Genomic DNA, 21,776 nt, shown 5'->3' on the forward strand with positions numbered 1-21,776 from the left:
TGCTATTGACCATGGGGCCCCAAAACGGTGGAAAACCCTTGAAGAAGTCTCCTGCTTCTTGACCGGAAGTATCCTCTTTACTAATGACACCTCTCACAACTCTGGTTTTGTGATAGTCGGCAGCAACAGTGAAAGTCGGGGGCAAGAGATTTGCAATATAGCAGGTACCTGAGAAGTCATGTGGTAACCACGTATATGCTCGGTCATAACATACAAAATAGGTACCCTTGGCAGTCAGAAAGACAGGGGAAGAGAGCATCGGTAGAACGTAAGTATCCACACAAGCACTCTTCCCAAGCTGGGCTCTTGGATTTCGGCCACGACCTTGCAGACAAAAGTGGCCTAGGTGAGGTACAATCCAGATTGGAGATGAGCTTTTAAGCTGCCTATCACCCACTGATATACTATACTCAGCCTCACTAAGGTACTTATAGGTTTGCACCTCCTCTTCTGGGATAAGTGACGTATCGAAGATATCTCTATTTAGATCGGCAATAGCTATCATTAGAGACTTGTGATACGGGCCAGGACCAAAGTTTGCTGAGCGTGGCTCTCGATGGGGGTAGGAATCTAGTGCACTACGGAACATGGTTTGGAATGCCCGAACTGACCCTTGGGGGCTGTACGGAAGGACCAAGTATGGGATAACCCTGTCCATGGTAGCCCACACACCCAACAGTTTGTAGTATTTACCACCAACTGATGCTGGGCAAAAGTTGCACAAAGGAATTGTTTCTAAATTCCGCACGTCTGACTTGTTCATGTTGAGGCAGTAGGTGAAAAGAATGTGGAGAAACAGTAGAGACGACATTTAGATCATGAGAAGGAGAGGTGGGTAAGGCAGAAGGCAGCAATGATAGAAAACCAAAATATACTCCACCCACCAGCAGCATAGAAACAGTTAGGAACAACATGAACACCTGTAATAAAAAACACTTTGCTCGAAATGTGCTGTACAATTTAGATCTTTGCACCGTCTTTTCCTTTATCTTCGTCAGCTTGGAGAACTCCATCCTCTAACAACCGTCCGCAACGTTCTTGACGCACTTCGTTCTGGGTAGCGATTATCAATTCCCAGGGGTTCCCGGAAATCGACAAAAGAAATTGACCTAATGTCAATAACTGCTAAACAGAAGGAAGTGCCCGTGCGGCCCTACGGCCAACCCAGATGGCAGGTTTTAATCAGTTAAATAATCAATTTCATATATGTCTCCTAGCTGTTCTGGAAAAGAAATACATACATAATAAAATGTCCACAATGGTCAAGGCAGAATGTGAGGGGGTATTTTGAAATCAAAATGATAACAATTTATTCATTCTTATTGCGTGTACGAAGAAAGTATCGGTTTCTTCCGGGTCGAGTCTGATCTTCAAACAGTGGATAGGATGGCGAAAGAGTGTTCGATTGTCCAGGCAATTGTTCAGTACTTGTATTCCCCAATGTTGAAGGAAAGGAAATTGTTTGAGAGGAATCAACAGGGGTGTCAGATAAAACTGAAGTGTTCCCTATGGTCTGAGCTTCGCTAAATGGGACAAAGCGCTGGGGAATGTCAGTTTCAGACGAGGAATAACCTTTACGTATCCATGTGTATGCCGGCAGAGGAAACGGAACCTTCTTGGTGTGGGTGGCATGCACCCAGTGTTTCCGTCCCTCCAGTCGAACCGCCATCCTCGTTGCTAGTAGCACCTGGAAGGGTCCCACAAATCTCGGCTCAAGATGGCGTTTTCGTCCGAAATTTCTAGTGAGGACCCAGTCCCCTGGTTGGAGCCGATGACCAGGACCCTCTGTTTGTGACGGCAGAGCCTCAAAGACCTGTTGATGAATCAAACTCAATTTAGCAGTCAGATCATATAGATAATCAATTAACATTGGATATTCAAGTCTGTTCAATTCTTTAGGCCTCGGAACCCCCCAAATGTTCGCAGGACGGCCGAACACAATCTCATATGGGCTAAGCCCTACTCGTGAGTGTACAGTAGCCCTGGTCGATAAGAGAGCTAGAGGCAAAGCGTCAGGCCATGATAAACCAGTTGTTGCCTGAATTTTAGCAAGTTTTAGTTTCAGGGTGCCATTGTATCTTCCACCAAACCCGCTGACTGAGGATGATTAGCACTATGAAATTTCTGGGATATTCCTAAACCACGACACACACTCTTCATCACGCTTCCCACAAACTCACTTCCGTTGTCCGACCATACAATCCGAGGCATGCCGTACCTGGGGAAATACTCTTTGAGCAGAATTTTAGCTGTGGATAGGGCAGTATTATCCTTAAGAGGGTAAGCCTCAATCCATCTGGAGAACGCACAAACCACAACCAGCACATACTTTAAATTATTGCATCTCTCCATGTGGATGAAGTCTAATTGGATAACTTCGAAAGGACATGTAGGAGGGGCAAAATGACCAGGTGGAGTGTGGGTGCCCTTACCGGGATTATGCATCAAACATACCATGCAATTTTTAACCACTCTCTGCACATTTAGTAATCCCATCATTCTTCCATACAGGAGACAACAACTTGCATATGCCCTTCGAGTTAATATGTGCTGTGCCATGGGCCATTGTAACAACAGCAAGCACATATGCATCCGGTAACATCCATCTCTGTTTCTCTGACAAATCAACCCAACATCCATCCTCATCTAATTTTCCCGTGCTTTCTTTCCACTTAGTCTTTTCCATTTCAGTGGCCTCATTCTGTATTTCCTTCACACTCTCCACTGTGTCCTCACACATACTAGTTTCCGCAGGCCATCTCACTGAACTTGTAACATACATTCGATTTGTCAGATCTTTCGCTGTCTCCTTAGCAGTCTCATCTGCAAACGCATTACCACGACCAACATCATCTGTCACTTTTCGATGCGCACTACATTTAATTATGGCCACCTGTTTAGGCAATGTGAGTGCATCTAAAAGGTCATTCACAAGCTGTCCATGCTGAATCTTTGTGCCATGCGACGTTAAGAATCCTCTTTCTTTCCACAATCGCCCAAAACTATGTGCCACACCAAAAGCATACTGGCTGTCTGTGAACACATTCACCCGCTTTCCTCTGGACAACACACACGCTCTCGTCAAGGCAACCAACTCAGCTGCCTGAGCCGAGTTTTGATTTAATCTCGTAGATTCCACAACCGTTCTCAACGTCACTACAGCATACGCAGTCGTCACATCACCATTCGGTAACTTAAAACAGGAACCATCAACATACAAAGTACCATCGGGATCTACCAATGGAGTATCTTTTAGGTCAATACGACCTTTCGTTTCCTCTTCGGTTCTCAGATAACAGTCATGTGGTGCTACCTCACTCAACTCTGTATGGATCGGCAATAATGTTGCTGGGTTCAACACATTACACCGTTTTATCCGTATGTGACTAGCCAGTAACGTCAGCTCATACCCAGACAACCTTGCGCTCGTCAAATGTTGAGTTTTCGTTCGGTTCAAGAGAGTGTCAACTGCATGCGGAACCATCACCGTAAGCATATTATCCATGACCAGACCTGCGGACTGTCGAATGGACGCCGCAGCTGCCGCTGTTGCTCTTAAACAACTCGGCAAAGCTCTAGCTACTGGGTCTAAGGTCGAAGAAAAATATGCGCATGGGCGCTGTTTGTCACCAAATTGTTGCAACCATCCCTCTCGTGAGCCGAACACAACGCATCACGTAATTCAGAAAAACCTTTTTGACACTCTCCAGTCCATGGCAAAGGAGTCGGAACATCCTTGCACGTGAGAGCTAACAATGGTTTCGCCAATAGTGAAAAATGTGGGATCCATTGTCTGCAGTATGACGTGATACCTAGAAAGGCACGTACATCTCTCTGAGTTTTTGGCACAGTCATTCGGGTAATCGCTGCAATTCTCTCTGGGGTCAACCTTCTCCCTTCTTTTGACAATAAGTGACCTAAGTACGTTACTTCTTGGCAACAATATTGCAGCTTGGAAGGTGACACCTTGTGATGTAAGTCACATAAATGCCGCAACAATGATACTGTAGCGGTTCTACAAATATCTTCGGTATCAGCGGCGACCAACAGGTCGCCAACGTACTGAATCAAGGCTGCGCCTGCCGGTAATATAAATGAATCAAGTTGACTTTTAAGGGCTTGACTGTAGATCGACGGACTCTCACAATAGCCCTGTGGTGCGCGTTTCAGTCTAAAACTGCGACCACCTAATGAGAATCCGAATAGATCTCTGCTTTCCTCAGCAATCGGGATACTAAAAAAAAGCATTCTTTAGGTCGATCACCGTGAACCAGGAGGCAGACACTGGAATCAGGGTTAACAAAGTCGTGATATCAGGGACCACGGGGTATTGTGGAATCACGATTTTATTTACTTCTCTCAAATCGATTATGAAACGGTACACAGGAGGTTTAGATGGATCAGTTAGTTTTAAAATGGGTAACACAGGACTATTACACACATTTCCCCGAGTTTCTTCCACGACACCCTTTTCGATCAGATCGTGTACAATCGTTAATAGCGCCCGTTCTCCCTCAATGGAGATACGATACTGTGGTATACGTGGCAATCGCACATTTGGTTTCAGCTTGATCATATAAGGTGGGATGTCCAATAGACCCACGTCATGGGGACCTGTGGCCCATAGAGACGCAGGAAGGGAGCTCAATTCCGGTGGGAGTTTATCGATCGACAAGTACATTTGAGAGATTACTCTCCGACCTAATGTAAGCTCCACTCCTTCAGGAGAGCAATACAAAGTCGCGTATAACCGTTTCAGCAAATCCAGACCCAAAAGATTCTCACCACAACCAGTAGATAGAATCAATGGAGCCTCTAGCTCACGAGGGCCAATGGCAAGGGGCAAAGGGCTAGAAACAGGATTGCTAACAGGGGCGCCAGAGAATCCAACGGAAACATTTGTTAAGCCGGACAAAGGTGCGCCAGGGAGTTTCGAATGCATGATGGAACTTTTCGTCGCACCAGTGTCTAGCAGAAAAGGCTCAACTACGCCATATGTAGCAACTGCGATGTAAGGCCCACTCTGATCAACCGGAACTGATACTACTCCCTCTCTCTGTCGGTGGCTGTCCTAGTAACGATCGTTTACAACAGTCTCATGTTCAACGTAATAGTCGTCCGCGTAATACTGCGCTGATTTATCGGACCTTACATTTCGCTGGTCAAAACAATTATTCGCGTCCGAGGACGTATTAGGGCGCTCAGTCTGATTTTGAAAGGCACCGCGACCTCTACCTCGAGATGCTTGTTGAGGACCACCACGACCCCCTCGTGCCGACACACCATTAAGGCGGTCACGCAAAGCGGGACAATCATATTTTATATGTCCCTCTCTTCTACAATATGCACACTGGTTATACCCAAGCATAGATCTGAAGTCAGAGGAGTCAGGACGTGACTGTATTCTGGAGGATTGCGATTGTGGTCTATATTGCTGTTGCAAATCAGTGTGATTTGAACGCGGAGGAAACGCTTGCTGCAACAAAACCTTAGTTTTGAGCTCCTTCGTTTTCTTATCTACACGATCACTTTCTTCTTTTTCCCTATTCTCATAATATTGAGCCGTTGCTAATATCTGTGCAGTGGTTGAAACAGCCCATGCACTTTCTGAATTTTTCAATTTGTTGCATAGTTCAGGCAACAAATTCAACACGAATTTGTCAACAAACAACCGTTGGCCTCCCTCAGTGCCCATATCCTGACCACTATGATCGACAAATGCCTCTTCGAATCTAGTAAAGAAATCAGAGACACTCTCGTCCTTCTTCTGCTTACAAGCTGCTAATTTATCCCAGTTTACCCTCATCGCCGGCATAAGCGTTTTCATGAACGTAATTATTCTCTGGGGCAGATCCGAAATTACCTGCTCAGGCTTAGCCCCACCAACTTGTCGGCCATCAGCCGCTATTATTGCAGCCCAATCACCGCCTAACTCATTCGCATGATTTTCCTGACGAATTTTCGCCCAAACCGGCTGTGGTACAACATTACCGAACAGCATGTCGATGTCGGCAAGGTTCATAATAGTAGCATCTACCAATTGAGACAACTCCTTATAGTAACCCGCCGGATTCTTGCGTGGATCAGGCAAGGACTGTTTGACCTGCAATACTTCTGATCGCTTCCATGGGAGGTGTATCCAAACTCTCTGGAAATATGGAGGAACCACAGGATTAGCATTAGGATCACCTGGCATGTATACTGGCGGAACTTCTCTCATAGGATACTGACCAGGAGCCGCTTTCCAAGTTTCTAAGTCGTCATCATTAAATGACACACGAGAAGGCACTGTGGATCTAAAGGATAACAATCGCTCTAAGGCACGTCGTACATCGCCACCTACAATCATACCGTTCGAAAACTGACTCTGAAGTTCAATCATATCGGGCGGTACGTTATCTAAATTGTCATTATACCATTGTTCCCTCAAAAAGTTACACATTTCTTCGAACACGAATCTCTGTGTAGGCTCATTAAACTGAGAAAACGTCTCGAAAACCATGCGTGGAGGGTAGTTGGCAGGATGTCTTATCCACCTATGTGCCATTGTCACTAACGTCTCTTTCTCCCTTCCACTAGGGATCTGACTCCGTCTTTGGGGAGTTTCAGAAGTATCGGATGGAAATAACTGACCAGAAAGCGGTGAATAAAGGGTAGCAACAGTGTTAGGGATACGATTACGAACAGAAGGAGAAAGAAGAACAGGAGCCACAACGTTTGAAGTGAAGGCAGACACAGCAGAAGCAGGCAAGATAGTCGGGGTGGCAGGGACAAGAGGCTGAGAAGGTACAGGCAAAGGAGCAGTAGGAATAGAGACAGGTGGTGGGACAAACGTAGGACCAACAACGGGCTGACCCGCAGCCGCCGGAACAACGGGAGGGACAACAGGAGGAACAACAGGCGGAACTACAGGAGGAACTATAGGGGCCGTAGCACCCTGTGCATAAGGGGGCGGCGATTTCATCAAATATGCTAACAAGGGATCCTCCTTTGAATCCTCTTCTTTCTTATCCTGACTAGTTGGTAAAACCGGATAACATTTGTCTAACCTCATATGATGTAATCTAGTAGAAACTTCTATTTCTTTTTCTTCTTTATCTCGCTGACATTGTTGTACAACTTGCATTATCGGGACCATACCGTCTCTTCGATTCTTTTTAGACTGTTTGATTTCTTTCTGCTTGGCCTCTTTACGCCACAACCGAAAGGAATCAAACATAGCTGGCCTAGCTTTCTTTTTAAACAATTTAGCTTCAAGATTATCTAAAATCGCAAGTTCAAAACTTCCGTGCGGTGGCCAACTAAGGACACCATCTTTTTTCGTGTAACGGACCCAATATTTATTATATATAATAGGGCCCACACCATGTCGACTATAGAGCTCATATATCGGAGTTCCAACTGGAGGTATCGGACACGAGTCCTCCAACCGGGAATCCTTGTTGCAACATTTAAAGAAACCGAGAAAACCACCATGGCTAGGCATCATGTACACTAACCTAGTATCAAACTTCAAGGGTTACCGAAGCACTAATTCTTCGTGAAAAACAAAACCCTCGGTTTTTGGCAATTGCAATTGTCAAATAACAACTAAGAACCAACAACTAAGAACCACAAATGCACTGGAATTATGCAGACAACAAAGCTTCAACAAGCTGTAACAACAACTAAGGACTGGGAGCGACCCACAAATACTTAACTGAGGGCTTCAATGGCGTCACCAGGAAGGCCCGTCTATTGTCTCGCTGTACGAAAGGTCTACGCCAGGCGTCGAAAACAGGTCGACAGTCGGGGCATCGGTCCGTCGCAGCCGTCAGGAGGCGGGAATCTTCGCGGGAAAAATCTTCGGACCACTTATTTCGACAACAGGATCGATGAAGCGGGGTGCACCTTTTCCTCGGAGATTTCACACGAAGTTCCTCACAATCGTCAGGCTTTGGACCGGTACCGCCGATGTCGCCCCGCGTTGGGCGCCAACTGAAGGACTGGGCTATTTAAGGCCCAGCGGTGCCAGGGGACAACACCTAGAACCTTCGTGAGATACCTGTTCTGGCGCACTAAAGACAGACACGGAACACTTCCTTGTGCGTCAAAGATCAGGTTTTATTACTGCAGGGAGTCAAAAGTCACAAGAAGTACAACAGAGTGTAGGTTCTGAGAGTCTGCTCCCTTTGCATATGTGAGTCGCTCTCTTTTATACAGGATTTTGTCATTGCACGATATGTAAGCAAAAGGTTACAACTCATTTCCCACAGTAAAATTCAAAGGATCGCTTTCATGTATTCAGAGCACCGGAACATAATTACATTAACATCACCAGTTCCAACTGTAAAAGCACATCTTCCCACCATTAGGTACATTCCACTTGAGTTGTAAATAAACAAGAGAAAGACACAAGAACAGCTGCAAGGAAGTCAGACAACAGGGAAGAGGGAGTGTGAGGATAATATTGGATGCGTAATCGTAGCCTAAAAGGACTTGATCCCAGCACGTGCGAGGCTGAAACAATAGACCGGCACGGCAGGATCACCTCCGAGCGGAGACAACTGCTTTAGCAGTGTCCTCCCCCTACCCATAAAAGACGCATGAAAAGGCATATGCTTCTTCCGTGAAGCTTGGGAACAAAAGGGTCACGATGCGGACAGTTGCCTGTTCGCGGACTACGTGAGGGCAAGCAACAAAATGGATGCCGTATCTAAAATGGAACCCGAGCGTCCATTTAAAGAAACCTGTAGTTGTGAGGAGCTCTTCTGAGTAGTATGGCGAAAACGCGTACACTTACACAACTCGTCATTTACGGTTCATTGATACCACATTCGTCCATATTCGGCGGTGCCCAAAACGTCGTAACGATTTTTACGGAACCTCAATACATTTAGTGAACTGCCACCACATGAATTGTCATATCGACTTGCATTGCGTAACAATACTTTTATTCGAATGTTACACCACTCTCATCAGACCAGCAATGCGACTGATTGCTGGGTATGTGGCCAACTGCCACCTTATCAAAAGGCGAAGGGAGTTCTGCCCTACTATCCTCTGCCGTTCTCACACAATGGTTCATGTGGAGCATGGTTTGCCTTAATGACCTCAATAGATAGAAAGTACATAGCTTATCCAGGTGGCTGGATATATGGAAACCTGAATAAAGTAATGAATGAAGCATGTTTTCCAGACAAAGACGGATTTCCTCAAAGGAAGGGAACCGATCTAGAGAATGAAGAGTACGAGCAGGGAAATGCATCCATTAATTTTATAATGTTAAATGTTCAGCCCAAGCAAAATACAGGTCCACCGTTTATTTCAGTTCTACCAGCAAAAGGTGATTTATGTGTTAATAAGAAAGGCTCAGTACATATGGGACACAGCGAGTGTAAAGTTGTAGTAGAGTTTAATGATAAAGGACTTTCTTCTTTCAAAACATCACGCCATACCTATTTCATTTGCGGTCAGACAGCCTATGTACATCTGCCCTTAGACTGGGGTGGGACTTGTTATATAGCATTCTTATTGCCACCTGTATTCTTGGCCCCATCCCATTATCATAGAGATTCACGACTAGAACATGTTAGAGTAAGGAGAGAGACAGATGCCTCAGGGATTGATCAGACTGAAACAGCTTGGGAGCAATATACAGATTTCAACAAAGGATTCTTTTTCTTCATAGGTCCCGTCCAAAACAGTAAACTGTTACGCAAGTTAACAAGGACTCTTGAGGCAGTAGTGAATGTGACTGCATCTGCCCTGGCGAACTTGACCCAGGAACAGTCTGCTATGAGACTTGTTGTTCTTCAACATCGCCTCGTTCTAGACGTCATCTTGGCGGATAGGGGCGGAGCTTGTAGCGTGATCCAATCTAGTTGTTGCGTTTTCATCCCAAATAACGCGCCATCTGTGTATGCAGCGATAACAAGGCTCCACAAGATTGCTCATAGCATACATCAAGACCCAGGCACATGGACTTGGTCCAGTTGGCTCTGGGGTGTGATATCTGCTTGGGGATGGAAAGTGTTGTCCTTCCTAGGAATGGTCCTACTTATGATATTTGGTTGCTGTCTCTGTCTGCAGTGTGGCCCGGCCATTTGCGGCCTGTGTGCAACTGCATGTGTTCCACATCCAAGTATACAAAGGGTTAAGGACGAACAAATGATGCTGTATGATCAACTATACGGTCTCATGAATATAGATGTATCCTGAAGGGTTAAGTAGGGGACAAGGAGGGAATGAGGAAAATGAAATTTTGCCTGACCAAGATGCCCCCTACGTGTACCCTATGTTACATGTATGTGCTTGTCACCCATGCATATTTCTCTTAGTGGCTTGAATCACAAGGCCTCTGCAATCACGTCCTGCATTAAGGTGCCTGTCATCAAGTTTCCCAAACGTTAAGCTAACATGAAGGCCCATGTATTTGCATTGTGCACTTTTAAATAAATATCGTAATAAACCCTTTTTGTGGTTCAGTCTGAGCCACTTTCTGAATTAGGGTTTTCATGACTCCTGACACACTGCAAGCTGCAGTTACGTATCTCTGACCTAGCATACTTCTAGCTCAGCCGAAAGAGACCCAGCAAGGGTTGCCAAGATAGTATTATGAATAACAGTTATCTGCCTGCTGTACAGAGTCACATTCCTGCCCAGTGAGGAAGGTAAACAGAACCCGTCCGCGGAAGATAGGGCCTAGCCTCTCTGTCTCCATTGAAGTAAATCACAGTGCTTGCATCCATAGAAAGCTCACAGCCCCATGCAATGCACGAAGAAATATATGCTTTTTCTGATTCTTAGCGATGAGCAACCTTTGCTTCAGATAATACATCCCCTGACTTAAGATATCAGTTAGTACCAGACGTGCTGGTCGCCTTGACACTAAAGATCTCTCTACTAGACTGAAAGTCAGCTCTCCTCCCAGTTACACGTCAATTGCACGTCCTGCTCAAATTGCGTGCACAAGTAGGGCAAAGTTCCAGCCTGCCATGTAACTCCTCCTCTATGTAGCAACCCACCTATCACCCACCTGTGACTCATCAAGTGTACACCCTCATGCACGCCCACATGCTCATCTCTTTCTTTCATGCTCTGCCTGGAGCGCTCCTCCCTATGTACAAGCAAAAATGAATATATGTGTTGTTCTCTGTAAAAAATGTTAGAAGACCCTTCCTGAACCTCAGTGGTGATGGAACAGATTCTCCCTTAACTCGAGTTATTGGAATAAAGCCCTTTTAACTTGGACACCACGGACTCTCTGCCTCTCATTTGATACATGCTAATTGTTAATGCCTAGAAATTATGCCAGGGTAACATTTTATTTACCACAGGATGCATAGATCCCAGTTCCACCCCGTGCTATCCCTTCCAGGAACCTGTCATTTCTTCCCTGGTGAGGCAGCACACAGGGGAAAAAGGAAAATGGATAAAACAACAAATAAAGTAGTGGACCGCTACATGGAAGGCCTTTTTCAGTCCTCGATTATGGAGCAACCCCTTGCCATGGAAGAATTCATCAGCGTTTGGAAATATCCCGTATAAGAAAGAAAGGACCCAATTCAGGAAGGACCTCAAGACCTGACTCTTCAACTGAACACTATAGCACAGACAGGTCAGCAGCCCCACCCCCAGCACCTTCAGACCCTCATGTGTGAGTAGCCATGCTTTGGAAACCCTGACAGATTGATTGAATTCACAGTCTCATAATTTCAAAATTAAAACATTTTGAATATTAATTATGTACAACAAAGTTGTTGTTCATTTATCTTAAAGAGCTAACACCTATTGACAAGCCAGGCTGGTTTTAGATGTAAGATGTTGTGTTAAATATCTGGATGCAGTAACTGAAAGCTCAGAGAAGAACCAAAAAAAAAAAAAAAACACTGTGGTGTGGCCCACTATGGGAATCCTAGGAATGTGGTTCCTCTGTTTATCTCACGCCCTTATTTGCATATGACACCCACCTTTAAGAGACCACCCACCTTTTTCATCCCACTTAAAGCCCTGGGGTTAGCGTCTTCTCCACGTCAGATCCAGGGTAATGCATGACTCAGACCCTTCGGAATAAGCCATAAGGTACTTGGGATATAAGTACTTCAGCAGACTTCATAACAAGGAAACACAGGAGGAAGCTGCAAAAGCCAGAGTGATGCTTTCTGGAGATTTTAAACCCACAAAATAATCTTTTTCTAATTTTTTTTTTATTGAGCAGTGTCTCTCGTTTCTCCTCCCCTTTCCCCCCTCTCTCATCAAAGGCTGCTCACTCTCCTTTTCCCCCGCCACCCACCCGATCCAACTTGTCTCTACTGTGTCTGGCTGCAACTTCTACAACCCGATTGTCCCGTATTCGGATGGGTAGAGGGCCCCCTGGGACATTTTATGTTAGTCTTCTGCAGAAAGTCGCCCGCTTCATGGGCTGCCATATATGTCTAACATGCATGGGTGTTTTCATCGTTATTACTTTTGTATTACCATGGCGGCTGTTGGAACTGGCCCTTCTTGCAGGGTCATCCTCAAACTTTTTGCTTCTTCCTCCCTTATTTTTCCTGACCCGTGGCTGTTGGCAATAGGACTCTGCGCACTTTCCCACTGCTGATCAGTGCTGCAGTGCATATGCTCTCTGTGTAAATTGTTATTCTGATTGAATATACATGTTTGGCATATTTGTATCACTATGAAGTCCCTAGTAAAGAGCACTGGGTGTGCCAGGGCTGGTGATGACAAATGCTACTAGTGGACCTGCAGCACTGATTGTGCCACCCACAGGAGTAGCTCTAAAATGGTGTCTCAGGCCTGCCACTGCAGTGCCTATGGGCGGTTTAGAACTGCCATGTCCTCCTGGTCAGTGTCCCCACTGACCAGGCCTAACCCTTCCCTTTTCGTGCACATCAGCCACCCCTATGGAAGGCCCAAGGTACCCCCCTGGGCAGGGTGCAGTGTATGTGAAAGGTAGAGCATGTACTGGTGCAGGTAACATGTTCTGGTGGTGAATTACAGCCATTTTCGTTTTTCACTACTGTAAGGCTATCTTGCTCCATAGGTTAACATGGGGGATGCTGGCTACAGTGGTTAACAGCATTTCTTCCCCTAGGAACAAGATAGGACATAAGTATCTAGTATCCCTGAACTCAGAATTTAATAACACATCTTTTAGGAAAGGTTGTTTTTAAATCCTGTGTTTGAGAACAGCACTTTTAGAAAGCTGCTGTTCTCTTGTCTGACCCTTCTGTGTGCATGGGCCTGTTTGTGTATTGACTGTCTGGTTTGTGAGTGACAGGGGCTGGGGAATTCCCCAGCAGGATGGATGAGTCAGCACTAGGCTGAATGACTGCAGTTGCAACTGGAGTGGTGGGAGGAGTTAGCACCTGGGCTGAATAGGGCTGTGCCTGCCTTCCACAATGCTGGCTCCACCCCCCTGCTGGGCGGCTGAGGACCCTGCCCCTCACTCTGAAAGGAAGTCAGAAGCCAGCAAAACAAAGTACTCAGGAAACACCCAGAACTGGTTCAGACCGGGCTCAGGGCCCACATGCACCAAGAGAACAAAGACTTTAGGGGTATAAGTACAGGACCCCTGACAACAGAAAATTAGCTCATCCTGGAAATCAAGAAGGAACCTCTGCCAAGGAGAAAGCTGAAACTGAAGAAGGAAGATTGTCCTGCTGTTGCTCTGCTGGACTGACCTGTTGCTTTGCGGCCAAGGAGAGGGGAAGAACTTTGCTGTTGAGCTGTGTCCCCTTGCTTGAAGGAATCTCCAAGGGCCTGAGAAGATCTGGCTCCCTGTTTTGAAGTCCCAGGAACAAAAGGACTTCACCCCCAGCTTCCCTGAACTCTGCTGAGAGAGTTTTGTCCTTCCTAGAGTGCTTGATCCAGTTGTGGGGCCTCTGGAAGTTGTACCTGAGCTGGGAAGCTTGAAACTAAGCTTGAGTGACTTTTGAAACTGAAAAGTGTTGCATCGCTCGCGGAGTGCATCCCCGACAGTGCGAGAAGTTTCCCGCAGCTACGGAGGTCGAGATCGTCGCAGCGCCTGACGCCGCTGCCAGAGACGTCGCATCCTTCGTTTGCGGGACGCACCAGACCGGTGCGGGAGAATCGAACATCGCTGCGAGTATCGTCGCAGAGCCTGTCGTCGCTGGGTGAGAACGCCGCCCCGCTTGCTTGCGGACCGCATCACGTCGCTGCGAGCATCGTCGCAGAATCAACGCATCGAGGAGCTGCGAGAGAGAGGATCCCCGCTGGACCGCGCATCGTCGCCCCGGAGATCGCCGCAGCCCCTACGAGATCGTCGCATCGTGCCTTTGCGAGAACAGACTTCCTACGGAACCTACGCACCGGAATCCATACAAGTGGCCTTCCTCCCCATACAGACCAGATTCGTCGCTGCAGCGGGGCTGTCGCATCGCCTCCCCAGGGTCTCAGGAGCAACGCATCGCTTGTTTTCCACCGCACCAGCATCTGCTTTTGGAACTTTGTTGCAACTAAAAGGTACTGTGAGTAAACGTGATGCAACTGTGAACTTTTCACGCATCAGTAGAGAATTCTATCGCAACGTAGAGAATTCTAACGCAACCTTAAGAACTCTTTTTGAAACCATATTCTTGAACTGTGTATGTTGGATTTTTGTCGTCTTGGTCTTGTGTAGTTTAGATTAAAAATACCTTTATTTTTCTAAACTGTTGTGGAGTCAGTTTGTGGTGTTTTCACTGTGTTACTGTGAGTGTTGGTACAAATACTTTACGCATTGCCTCTGGTTAGCCTAGACTGCTCGTGCCAAGCTACCTAGAGGGTCAGCAGGGGTTATCTCAGAAGGTTATCTCCTTGCCCTGACTAGAAGCAAGGGTCCCTATTTGGACAGTGGTACCTACCTCTGCCAACTAGAGACCCCCAGATCTAACATTGGTGGTCAGGCGGTGGGATTTGAACTTGTATTTGTACTTGATCCACAGTAATTGGTGTACATCACTAGTGAGTGCAGACCACTACGCCACCACATACTGTTTGTTTTTTCCGGTGTCCTCCTGAAAGTATTTTTTGGATATTGAGACTCTGGCTAATGTTGCACCTGTAAAATCCTGCCAAAATGGAAGTCAACTTTTTCCACCTGTGCATCTACACAGAAGAGGAGATAAAAGCCTTTTGCAAGAAGAGGGGGCTGCCCGTGGAGAAAGGTTCCACAAGGAGGGATCTTGAGGCATGCCTGTATTCCCATGAGGCCAGAATTTGGGAAGCAACATTAGCAGATGATTCTGAGGAGGAGGACTTCTCTGACAGTGAGGAAGAGAAAGATGAGTGGCTCCTTGCTGCTGAGCAAAAGTGCAGAGAATTAGACCGGCTAAACAAGGAAGGTATGATCCGGTGGGCCTTAGCCCAGAAAGAAAAATGGGATGCTCAAGGAAGGAGCTTTGCTGAGTTGGAGGTGGAGTCCAGCTCAGATGGTGGCAGCATGTTTATGATATCTAGTGCTGAGAGAAAGGTACAAACACCCAGAGATGTGGAGCTTGACTTGAGGGAGGGGGTCGACATACACCAGGGGGTTCAGGTTTATAATGTAGTTCCATTGGAGTGCAGTGTCTCTGAATTCGATTGGGGGACTGGCACAGGGGACCATATTCCTAGTGGTGGGAGGGACACTCTACTGACTCTAGATGAGAGGTACAGGGAGAGGGGTTCCCCCATGGTAGAAACATTGGTGTGTGTGTGTGAAGACCAGCCAGAAGAGTGTGGGTTGTGTGACAGAGACAGTCAGATACTGTCTTGCCAGTCTCAGGAGAGTGGTGTGGAGTACTTGTGTGAGGCACTGGAGGGTGAGGCAAAGGGTAGCTTGGTTAACAACTGTTGGGGGCTGTGTGATTCATTTGTTGGAGAGCATATTTTAAGTCCCTGTTTTCCAGAGCTATGCCAACACCCGGTGGAGTGTGAGTCCTCTGATCCCAGAAAACTTGCGTTGGAGGCAGACCTCTTGGTGGATTCCAGAGAGTCTGAGGAGGCATTGGGGAGTGATCCCAAAAGGAGTGGCTTAGATATCTTCCAGACCTGTGAGGTGGAAGAGGTTCAGTGTAGCCCAGTTAGGTCCCAGTGTAGTGGGAGGGGTGTAGGGGCTCATGTCCGGACTCAGTGGAGAAGGAATGAGGGTGGGACGGTGTGTCTCATGGTGCCCGAAACCCAGTCTCAGGGCCTGGTGGGTTCCTTAAGGGAACACCAGGTTGGGGACCTAGACTGTATTTGTAGGCCATTTGAGGAGGATCTCCTAGTGTCTGGTGAACGGGGAGTGCCTGCAACCAGGCCTCCATCAGTTCTGGTGTCTGGCAGTACCACTCCAGTTGGGAGGGTGCAGAAGTCCAAACTGAGGGGTGAGAGGGGGAAGGAGTCCCCTGTGGGAGAACCAGTGGGTCAGGGACCAGTCAGGAGGGCTGAGTCCCCAGTGAGTGACCATGGTGTCCTGGGGGACCTTCCCGCACTGTCAGGTGGACAGGGGTCGGGAGATCTGCGCCAGGCGGACTGTCACAGGACACATGAGTTGTGTGTCACCCTCAAGGGGGTACTATGTGAGTCCCCAGAAGTCCTGGCGTGCCAGGCAAGTGTTCCACCGCAGGGGTTGGTCCCTGCGTGGGGATGCCAGGTTCAGGTGTTGTCTGACCTGGAGGCTTTGGAGCCTAGGTTTGAGGGCCAGGTCCGGGATGTCCCCCCTGACCTGGAATACCAGTTGCAGGATAGAACCCCTGAACTGATGGGTGAATGGTGCAGGACACCTGCCACAGGTGCCCTGACTATTCTAGAAGGGGGTACCGCTCCAGGTGGGAGGGTACAGAGCCCCAAGGAAGAGGAGGACCTGGTGTGGGGAAGCCCACCTCAGCCTCTTGTCCAGCCGCCGGATACTGGTCCGGGACTGGTGGGTCAGTGCCAGGATGTCATACCTGACCTGACAAGAGAGGGAGTGGACAAAGGGTGCCAAGCACCTGGGGCTACTGCCCCCCACCGTCTGATGCCATAGGGGTTTGAGAGCCATGAGAGGCATGAGGCCTGGGTCTCATCCCTGATCACTGTTGGTGCTCACTGTGGCTTGCTGTCGGTCTGTTGGGACACACCTGTGAGTAAATTAAGGTTAGGTGCTGTACAGGTGGTGTCCACAGGTGAAGAGAAGGTTTCCACATGGATTGGCGTGGTGGACTCTGAGAGTATGGATAGAGTGATCCAACTGGGTTTAGGACGGCGTAGAACAGGACTGCCCTGCTGTGTGGGCCAGTTTCCGTGTTCTATCGCCTTAAGCAGGGGATCCCATCGAGGTATCGTTTGGTCTACCCTGGCTTTAGGCTGGAAGGGGGTTGTGTTGGAACTGGCCCTTTTTGCAGGGTCATCCTCAAACTTTTTGCTTCTTCCTCCCTTATTTTTCCTGACCCGTGGCTGTTGGCAATAGGACTCTGCGCACTTTCCCACTGCTGATCAGTGCTGAAGTGCATATGCTCTCTGTGTAAATTGTTATTCTGATTGAATATACATGTTTGGCATATTTGTATCACTATGAAGTCCCTAGTAAAGTGCACTGGGTGTGCCAGGGCTGGTGATGACAAATGCTACTAGTGGGCCTGCAGCACTGATTGTGCCCCCCACAGGAGTAGCTCTAAAATGGTGTCTCAGGCCTGCCACTGCAGTGCCTATGGGCGGTTTAGAACTGCCATGTCCTCCTGGTCAGTGTCCCCACTGACCAGGCCTAACCCTTCCCTTTTCGTGCACATCAGCCACCCCTATGGAAGGCCCAAGGTACCCCCCTGGGCAGGGTGCAGTGTATGTGAAAGGTAGAGCATGTACTGGTGCAGGTAACATGTTCTGGTAGTGAATTACAGCCATTTTCTTTTTTCACTACTGTAAGGCTATCTTGCTCCATAGGTTAACACGGGGGATGCTGGCTACAGTGGTTAACAGCATTTCTTCCCCTAGGAACAAGATAGGACATAAGTATCTAGTATCCCTGAACTCAGAATTTAATAACATCTTTTAGGAAAGGTTGTTTTTAAATCCTGTGTTTGAGAACAGCACTTTTAGAAAGCTGCTGTTCTCTTGTCTGACCCTTCTGTGTGCATGGGCCTGTTTGTGTATTGACTGTCTGGTTTGTGAGTGACAGGGGCTGGGGAATTCCCCAGCAGGATGGATGAGTCAGCACTAGGCTGAATGACTGCAGTTGCAACTGGAGTGGTGGGAGGAGTTAGCACCTGGGCTGAATAGGGCTGTGCCTGCCTTCCACAATGCTGGCTCCACCCCCCTGTTGGGCGGCTGAGGACCCTGCCCCTCACTCTGAAAGGAAGTCAGAAGCCAGCAAAACAAAGTACTCAGGAATCACCCAGAACTGGTTCAGACCGGGCTCAGGGCCCACATGCACCAAGAGAACAAAGACTTTAGGGGTATAAGTACAGGACCCCTGACAACAGAAAATTAGATCATCCTGGAAATCAAGAAGGAACCTCTGCCAAGGAGAAAGCTGAAACTGAAGAAGGAAGATTGTCCTGCTGTTGCTCTGCTGGACTGACCTGTTGCTTTGCTGCCAAGGAGAGGGGAAGGACTTTGCTGTTGAGCTGTGTCCCCTTGCTTGAAGGAATCTCCAAGGGCCTGAGAAGAGCTGGCTCCCTGTTTTGAAGTCCCAGGAACAAAAGGACTTCACCCCCAGCTTCCCTGAACTCTGCTGAGAGAGTTCTGTCCTTCCTAGAGTGCTTGATCCAGTTGTGGGGCCTCTGGAAGTTGTACCTGAGCTGGGAAGCTTGAAACTAAGCTTGAGTGACTTTTGAAACTGAAAAGTGTCGCATCGCTCGCTTGCGGAGCGCATCCCCGACAGTGCGAGAAGTTTCCCGCAGCTACGGAGGTCGAGATCGTCGCAGCGCCTGACGCCGCTGCCAGAGACGTCGCATCCTTCGTTTGCGGGACGCACCAGACCGGTGCGGGAGAATCGAACATCGCTGCGAGTATCGTCGCAGAGCCTGTCGTCGCTGGGTGAGAACGCCGCCCCGCTTGCTTGCGGACCACATCACCTCGCTGCGAGCATCGTCGCAGAATCAACGCATCGAGGAGCTGCGAGAGAGAGGATCCCCACTGGACCGCGCATCGTCGCCCCGGAGATCGCCGCAGCCCCTACGAGATCGTCGCATCGTGCCTTTGCGAGAACAGACTTCCTACGGAACCTACGCACCGGAATCCATACGAGTGGCCTTCCTCCCCATACAGACCGGATTCGTCGCAACACGCCCGCTGCTGCAGCGGGGCTGTCGCATCGCCTCCCCAGGGTCTCAGGAGCAACGCATCGCTTGTTTTCCACCGCACCAGCTTCTGCTTTTGGAACTTTGTTGCAACTAAAAGGTACTGTGAGTAAACGTGACGCAACTGTGAACTTTTCACGCATCAGTAGAGAATTCTTTCGCAACGTAGAGAATTCCAACGCAACCTTAAGAACTCTTTTTGAAACCATATTCTTGAACTGTGTATGTTGGATTTTTGTCCTCTTGGTCTTGTGTAGTTTAGATTAAAAATAGCTTTATTTTTCTAAACTGTTGTGGAGTCAGTTTGTGGTGTTTTCACTGTGTTACTGTGAGTGTTGGTACAAATACTTTACGCATTGCCTCTGGTTAGCCTAGACTGCTCGTGCCAAGCTACCTAGAGGGTGAGCAGGGGTTATCTCAGAGGGTTATCTCCTTGCCCTGACTAGAAGCAAGGGTCCCTATTTGGACAGTGGTACCTACCTCTGCCAACTAGAGACCCCCAGATCTAACAGCGGCAATGTGCTTAACATATATGTGCACGAACGCCACGCTTTAAGCTCATCGCCCATGCATCCAATTTGCTTGAGCACTCTGGAAAATGCTGCCTATATCTGGAGCGGACCAGAATGGGGCCCGTATTTGAATCAGTACAATTGGTCAATGAGATATCCAATGACAGCATTCCTTAGAGGGCCCCCTGGGACATTTTATGTTAGTCTTCTGCAGAATGTCACCCGCTTCATGGGCTGCCATACGCATATATGTCTAACATGCATGGGCGTTTTCATCGTTATTACTTGTATTACCAAGGCGGCAATGTGCTTAACATATATGTGCACGAGCGCCACGCTTTGTTTAATCTCAGCGCCCATGCATCCAATTTGCTCAAGCACTCTGGAAAATGCTGCCTATATCTCGAGCGGACCAGAATGGGGCCCGTATTTGAATCAGTACAATTGGTCAATGAGATATCCAATGACAGCATTCCTTAACATTTAAAATTATTTTGAGGCACCCGCGGAAGTGTTACACTCACATATAGTACAAACCATTAATTATGCTACAGCACGGTTGAAGCACAATTTACTTTCACTGCATAATGCACATCACCATCCCGAAAAGACAAGCTGCAGACTACCAGCATCCCGACAGCAGTAAACTGCAGATGTCTCCATCCTTAACCCCTTCAGCGCTGATGACAAAGCCAGCTCGTCATGGGCGTTACCTGCGCTACGCGGATCACGAGCTGGCTTTGTCACAAACCGTGCATTTTTCAAATTCCAGCACACAGCGGGAAAACGCGGTAGAGGTTAAGGCATTAAACGCACTGCCACCAGCAGGACAGCTCTTGCCCCATACTGCCGCGATTTGTGCAGGCTGTCAAATTCACTAGGGCACACAGTGCACTGCCAACACTCGCTCCATAATAGCGCCACCCTGGTAGCATTCATTAAAAACTGGTTTCATTCTTCTAAAAATCGGTACTCGCGGTGTACACCCTATAGAAGTCACATACTCTGACTGTATGGACTGCAGAACGCTTTCACACTTGAGAAACACTCGTTGCAGACCGTCGTCATCCAGCGGCCAATCAGCACAGATCGTCATCATTGCAACTGCCTGTTGTAGACTTACACCACACTGAAAGTATAGACTTATTGTGAGAGCACCCTAAAACACTTGGGGCACATGGTTTCTCACTAAGAAGACTTGCTGGAGACTTGTATATAACCATGACAGCTTTGAGTGTGGACAGTTATAAACATAGAAATACCCCATTATATACTCTCATCATCCTGCTAGTAGTGACTGCTTCTCCCGAAAATTTCACTCTAGTTGCGCCTCTGCTGCCGACTGCAATCACCATAAGAGGACCAATTGTAAACTGCTAATATTGTGACAGCTCTCTGTGCAGACTGTCACCAGACATTCAGTACTTCGTCCAGACTGTCTGCATCCTGGCATCTCACAGTACAGTCATTCAGCATACTGACATCACTAAACGAAAGCTCTTGCTATGATGACAGTATTCTGATCATCCTAATATCACTCAGAGCAGTTGGTCCCCATGCTGGCTTTCAAGACCAACATATTAAAAAAAAATTGTCATTTACAAAACCAATAACTCCAACTTTTCTAATGCAAGACCTATTGCATTTCCAATGCTTGTTTTGTATGCAATGGAGGGATGTTTGCATAGCGCCATTCCCATTCGTAAGACCTTGCGGTGCTGGAGAACCAGAAAATGGGAAATAGGTTATGAGGGAGGGAAGACCAGAGTAATAGGCAGGCTGTAAAAAAAAAAAAACATCCTGGAAATAGCAAACACTCATAGGGAATGCAAGATTAACTAAAGCACGTGAAATGCAAGTAGGAACAAGATAGTTAAGGAGGACCCTACCACCTTTGACAGCTCCTTTTTAAATTAAAATGGACAAGTATGTCATGCACTGAGAAGGTTGAAAATGAAAATAATTGAATATTAGTAATAGGTGTTTGGTACAAGGCTGCCAAGGCACTTAGACAGCGGGTTGAAAGAATCACAATGGT

Source organism: Lissotriton helveticus, chromosome 8 (genome assembly GCF_964261635.1).
Source record: "Lissotriton helveticus chromosome 8, aLisHel1.1, whole genome shotgun sequence".
In the NCBI taxonomy this organism is placed as follows: Eukaryota; Metazoa; Chordata; class Amphibia; order Caudata; family Salamandridae; genus Lissotriton; species Lissotriton helveticus.